The following is a 6668-nucleotide window of genomic DNA, read 5'->3' as shown; positions in this document are numbered from 1 at the left end:
ACACACACACACACACACACACACACACACACACACACACACACACACACTATATATATATATATATATATATATATATATATATATATATATATATATCTATACTCCCGCACACACAAAGACACATATGTAAATAAAGATGTCATGTGCCACGCGTGTGTGTGTGTGTGTGTGTGTGTGTGTGTGTGTGTGTGTGTGGGCGAGCATGTGTATAAATAGGTATAGATAGATAAAACTATTTCTGTGTGTAAAGCAGCATCGCAGCAGTCATTTAATTGTTTTTATTTTCCTTATCTAACTTCTGTTTACCTTTTGTAGCACAAAATACATTTTTACCTTCACCCATGTGCTCTCCTGCTTTGCCCATGTGACAACTGCTGGATGGCAAGCAAAGTGACTTGTTTCAAGTCTTTGAAGCCAGCTTCCCTTTTTTACCTTTCTAAAGTGGGGTGCCTGCCAACTGTGAGTGATCTGATGTATTATTTAATGATTTTTCCAAAGCAAATGAAGAACTTTTTTGTTTACAAAGCATCAGCTGACACCGCTGCCATTTGGCTGTGATTAAATATGTCAACATTAAAGATTGCTCTTTGATATCTAAATTTCAGTTCAAAATCATATTAGCATACATAAACACTATAGTCTTTCTTTGATATGTCATTTGCTGAAATTACATGGCTCATATTATTACTTTTTTTATTCTTTATTTTCTCAGCATCATAATTTTAGGCTTGCCATTTTTGTTGGTACATCATAAAAATCTTTAAACTATACAAGTAATTTTGTGAACCTAGTTTTACAACAATGAAATTAAGCCAAACTCAATAGATTCTTTCATATACAACTATAGCTTGAATAACAATGCCAGTTTAGTACACCGGATACCTGACTTTATTCTCTATTTCATTTGATATATACTAGCTGAAAACTTTTGAGTTCTTGTCTTTTAAGTGTTTAGAAACCCAAAGGCCCACCATAAAACAGTTCAAATTTGTGGTAAGTGGAACTTTAAGTAAGTCTTTAGAATATTTATCTGGTATGAGAAATGATAACACTGCTATGCATATCACTTTCAGAACTGCACAATCAATGCATCTAAAAATGCAATAAAAATATGTTCTTCACATATGTGTCAATGTTACTGTGTCACCGTTAAAGTTAGAATATAATTTTTTTAGAGAGAGGGGAGGTGTTTTTTATTTTGCAATAAATTCAGTTAAATTTTTCCAGTTATTACGCATTCAGTGTCCCAGACATGTTGTGCTCAATACACTCCTTCAGAAGAAATGCAAACAGGTTAAGCCTTATGTCCCTAGAACAAGCTCTATAAATTGTTCAAGCCACTATTCAAACTTGGATCTCAGGATGTAGTCAGAGTTTTTTCCATCTGTGCCACCTGATACCTAGTTAATAAGTCTTCCTCAAAATCATTTTGAAGAAAATAAGCTTTCCTGAAGTAACCACTTCTATAATCTGCAAAGGATAAAATTTTTTCATACCCGTTCTCTTAGAAACACGCGGTGCAAGGTTTCATAATTGTAACCAGCCTTCATGAAAAACATAAAAGTCAGACCTTCATATAGAAACTATTTATTTATGTGTATGTATTTATTTATAGGTTCTTAGGTTCATAAGTTTGTACTAAGTTATCAACCACCAGGGTTTTTATAAGCCTTGCCATGCAACCCAACCCAGTTTTGTCATCGAGTACATTGGATGCCTATATGGTGAGGGTATAATAGTAAGGAGGTAGCTAAGGGTTATGTGAGGGTAGGGTATGCTAGTTTAGAATTAGTTAACTTACTGTTGGCCTATATCCATCAGAGACATTGGTGTCAGACTGGGGGTAAATTTACGATTTCCCATCCAATGATCAAGGTTTTAGTATTTATTAGCTTATTTACTGTTTGCTTGTTTCTTAACTGAGGAAGATGACGGATCAGAAAGGAAACAATTGCAGCCATTGTCTAGGCTCTCAAGAATAGAACAGTTTACAGAAAGATAAAATTAAACTCTCTTACAAAGTATGAAAACTTTTTCTATATGACTAGAGACAAATATATGAATACAATATAATGAACAAAAACTTACATTCCATATGAAAAGAACACATATCAATGGTTGCAGCATTTATACAACAGAGTATAACAAAATTATAAAGTATAAATCTATATACATATTTAAAATGGAACATTAATTATTTTGCATGAAAACCATAACAAAGTGAAATGATATGGCAGCTTGTCATTGCTGAACAAACTGACCTTTTTTGTTCCCATTGATTGTTTTATCATTGTTACACCAGCAACTTAAAAATGTTTACTTCACTCATCGTACTTTGGTTATTCCTGTAGCTGTGATGTGCAGTGGCGGCTGGTGACTTCAAATCAAAGGGGGCTTTAAGAGACAACTGAATGGGCATGGACAAGTACCAAAAGGGCGTGGCCAACTACAAAGGGGCAGGGCTATGCTACAGTGAGATCAACCCTGACAGTGCTTACCAATTTACATAACATAAGTGCTCAGTCACTATTGAACATGCTGAGTAGTCTACCAACATATTAGAAATAGTTTTGAACAAACATTCAGTATATACATGAAAAGATACAAAATAACACACATTAAGAATTACTCATAAACTTGCTAATTATTTTACATTCACCTTAAAGTACAGACAGAAAAGTATTGTAGTTTTACAAAGCTGGAATTACAACATCAGTAAAACAGCAGGGACATTTGTTTCATTCACACATAGTCCAAATTTCCATTGTCTATCCTACTCACAGTATCTGATTTGATCCTGTGAGGTTAAAAAAAAAAGTCGACACTGTCATTAAGATAAGTATTCTTTTTTTTCACATAAACAATACTCAGAGTTCAAAGCTTGTGGTTAATCTTACTTTACTCAAATGCACATTACTCTTGCAAAGCAAGCCAGAATTGCAGTCATTCCATTCACACGTAGGCATTGCCCCATCCTAACTGCCTACCCAGAGAATCTGCTTTGAGCCTACAAGGTTTAAAATAATGAAAATAAAAGACTACAGTTTCATTATTATATCTCTTTTACATAACATAGCCAATAACATCCGCAGTGGTGCAGCAGTAGAGTTGTTGCCTCACAGCAAGAGATTCTCCTGTTCAATTCTCAGCTTGGGTTGCAGTGCCTTCTGTGTGGAGTCTGCATGTCCTCCCCGCGGTCGAGTGGGCGTTTGAAAGACATACGTTGAATGGGTGTGCCTTCGTTGAAGGTTGGGCATCGGGCTGGCAACTCGATACCATAAAAACAAAACTGCCAATCATTAGCGGACCGGAGTTCCGCTGTGGCGACCCCTAACCGGGAAAAGCCGAAAGACAAACAACAACATCACATAGCCAATAACTTACATGTAACCTTACATCAGTTCACCCATACACACTTTACTCATGCAAGAATAGAGCTTGTTTCAATAACAAAACATTGACAAACCATCCTACTGTATCTTGACTAATCCTGGAAAAAGATAATTGGTTAAAAAACACACATGTCATCCACAAATGGCCCCTGAGACCACACTGCATACCTAGTATCTCTTTGACTCCTTCCAGAATATTATATTAAAAAAGAAAGAAGGTCATCAACAGCCCCCAAAATACATTGACCACTAGCATCTGGTTGACCCTGCCAATGAATTATGTTAAAAAAGAAAATCATCAACAGTCTCCAAAACACACAGTCCACTGGTATCTGGTTAACCCTGCCAGGATATTATATTAAAAAAGAAAGAAATTCATCAACAGCCCCCAGAACACATACACCATCTACTAGTATTTGGTTGACCATGCCAGGATATTTAAAAAACAAATCACAAACAGCCCCCAAAACAGCCAGCTCACTGCAGATTCAGCCTTCTACTACTATCTGGTTGACACTGCCAGACTCCAGGCCCTGGAAGTCAGAAAGAAAATGTATACAACTTCTCTGCATCATTTACAAAGTACCTGGTCAACCCTGCTAGGAAATAATAATTAAATCCTGAAATTATCTGGATGACCCTGCCAGGAAAAATAAATATATATACAGAAAGCATCCAGTTGACCCTGCAGGAAAAAATGCAGAAAGTATGTGGTTGGCTCTGCCAAAAAAAAAAACACTCAGAACTTAAGTAATGATTTTTTTTAAGGGGAGAGGGAGCTAATTAAAAAGCCTTCCTTGCCAAGGAATCCTTGGCTTCTCTTAAATACCTAACAAGTAAAATTTCAATGATCTACTAAATTTTATTAATTTATTTTGTTTCTCCTGGTCTCCCAGTCAACTACTCATCCATATCTCTTGCTCTCTCCCTTACAAATTAACTGTGTTAAAGCACGGGAAAAATAACACAAGAGCAACAGGACTAATCAGCAGCCATGTAACATACTCAGATTATGAGATATGGCTACTGGCTTAACAATCCATTCAGGTTATAATTTACTGCTGTTAAAACTGCAAAAACTTCTGGGCATCTTTAATGATGTCTGCATCTTTCCAGTCTGGACTGTTTTAAAAACAGTCCGATGACATGAAAAATATATTTTTTTCTTTTTCTTAAAGCAGAACTCAAGCACACATGTGAGCAGCTTCAAGCACTGTGAAACATTGCAATTTCAACTTTACACATTAGTTTGCAGTTCGAACTGCTACTAGTGTGTAAAAAACAATATTTAAGCTATTTTTATGACCAAATTGGGGGGGATGCAGCCCAGCAGCTCGATACCATGAGCTGCCCATTTGAAATGTGTGAAATATGTGAAGCACTTTGTGCTGCCACACTGACATTGGTCAGAAGCTCTATGCACTACAGGAAGTAGGATGGGGGTTCCAATCAACACTGTCATGTGCTCTTGGCATGGAAGTCAAGATTAACTTCTTGAGCTTCACTTTGGTCTGCAGTCAAGATGAATTTCTTGCTAACTTTTATCAAGTACATAAGTTAGTTATGATCAGAAACCCAGTAATAATCCCCAGTATTACAGACACATCTCCTGTGCAAATAAAACACATATTTGATAAGATCCATATGTTTCTGAAGCCCTTATATTTAAAATATTGTAAAACCCATATCTGCACATGCCAGCTATTTCCTTTTCTTATTAAGGCAACAGATTCTTGATTACTAACATATGTATACTTCTTGTTTTTATACAAAAAATACATTTTTGGTTACATCTTGGCAATTGGATTATTAATCAAGATTTACCAATTTCGTATCAATAAGTCTTTCAAAGTAGAAAGAGAATTCACCATGGGTGGTATCAATATGTATATATATATATTTTGCAACTGCTGTTCCTCTATTTCAACCTGTGATCTAGGAGAATCATTAGCAGTTCTTCCTACATTGTTTTGCTGATAGGTTTCTAAAAGCTCACTTGAGTAGCTTTGTTGATGTAATCCATAAGATTTTGCTCACAAATAGCAGTTCTATCCTATATCGCTATGGTGTAGGAGAGAACTGCTGTGGTGTAACAGTTCTGTCCTACACCATAGTGATGTTCCTTTTTACATGCAAAAATCACCCCATAACAAAGCAATCTATAAATATATAAGGTACAGTGGATGAATGCTATCAGCTGAAAAAAAATATATTAGCAGCAGTGTTGACATGACACTAAAAAACTTTTGTCTAATCACCTCATGTAAAAGAACACCCAAATGGCACTATGATCCATCAACTTACTAAACATAAGAACAATTGACTTGCAGACAACTAAAAAAAATTTCACTCATACAAATAAGGAATAAATGACCAATATCACATAACATCTATAAAAAATTACATGGTTTCTATGGAATTCACATAAACAAGTACACGTTTATTCATAATAATGTATAAAAATATGCTTGTAGTTGGGGGAAGATTTGCTCCCGTAGACACATCCACTTGTGAAAATACTTTCCATTAAAAGAAAACAATTATGTGGTAAACAAAATAACAATAAACTCACTAAGTGAATAGTGTGTGGAGTTTTTCCTACTATGTCAACATAAAATCGAAGGGAAAGATGATCGAACATCTTGAGTAACCCAGAAGACATTTGGCTGCCAGGTTATGTTGAACATCTCTCATGCAATATCAATAATATATGACAGTTGGAGAAATATAAAATACTATAATACTGTGTCCAACCTGACCGCTGCCTTAAAAACCATGCTCTGTCCATCCAAAACTATGGGGTAACTTGAAGGGTAAGAAACATGTTTGTGCTCCTTCAGCAATATGTAAAGATAAGGGTTCATTGGGCCTTTGATATGAAGCTGATGCATATTATCTTGAATCAAGAAACTGAGCCTTGCACCCCTCTTTAGTACCTCTGACAGTTCGGAGTCATATTGTACTCTAGGATATTTCACTAAACCTCCATGCCAGATACATGTACGTACTGCATTGTTTCTGAAAATCACTACGCTGACCCATTTATTTGCTTCCTTGATAACATATTTATTTTTAGATTTGCAGAATTTCATATGTTCTTTCCATTTCCCAAAACTTAGTTATATAAAAGCTTTTCTTTAAGAATAAAACAAAACCAAACAGCACTCCAAAGGATAAATGCCTCGTTGAATGAATAGAAGCTTAAATAAAATAATTAAATAGTGTATACAACGAAGCAAACATGTAGAAGGGCCATAAAAGTAAACTTCAAGC

This window comes from Protopterus annectens, chromosome 1.part2 (genome assembly GCF_019279795.1).
Source record: "Protopterus annectens isolate FY-2018-M chromosome 1.part2, PAN1.0, whole genome shotgun sequence".
Lineage (NCBI taxonomy): Eukaryota > Metazoa > Chordata > Ceratodontiformes > Protopteridae > Protopterus > Protopterus annectens.
This window is presented reverse-complemented; position numbering follows the sequence as displayed.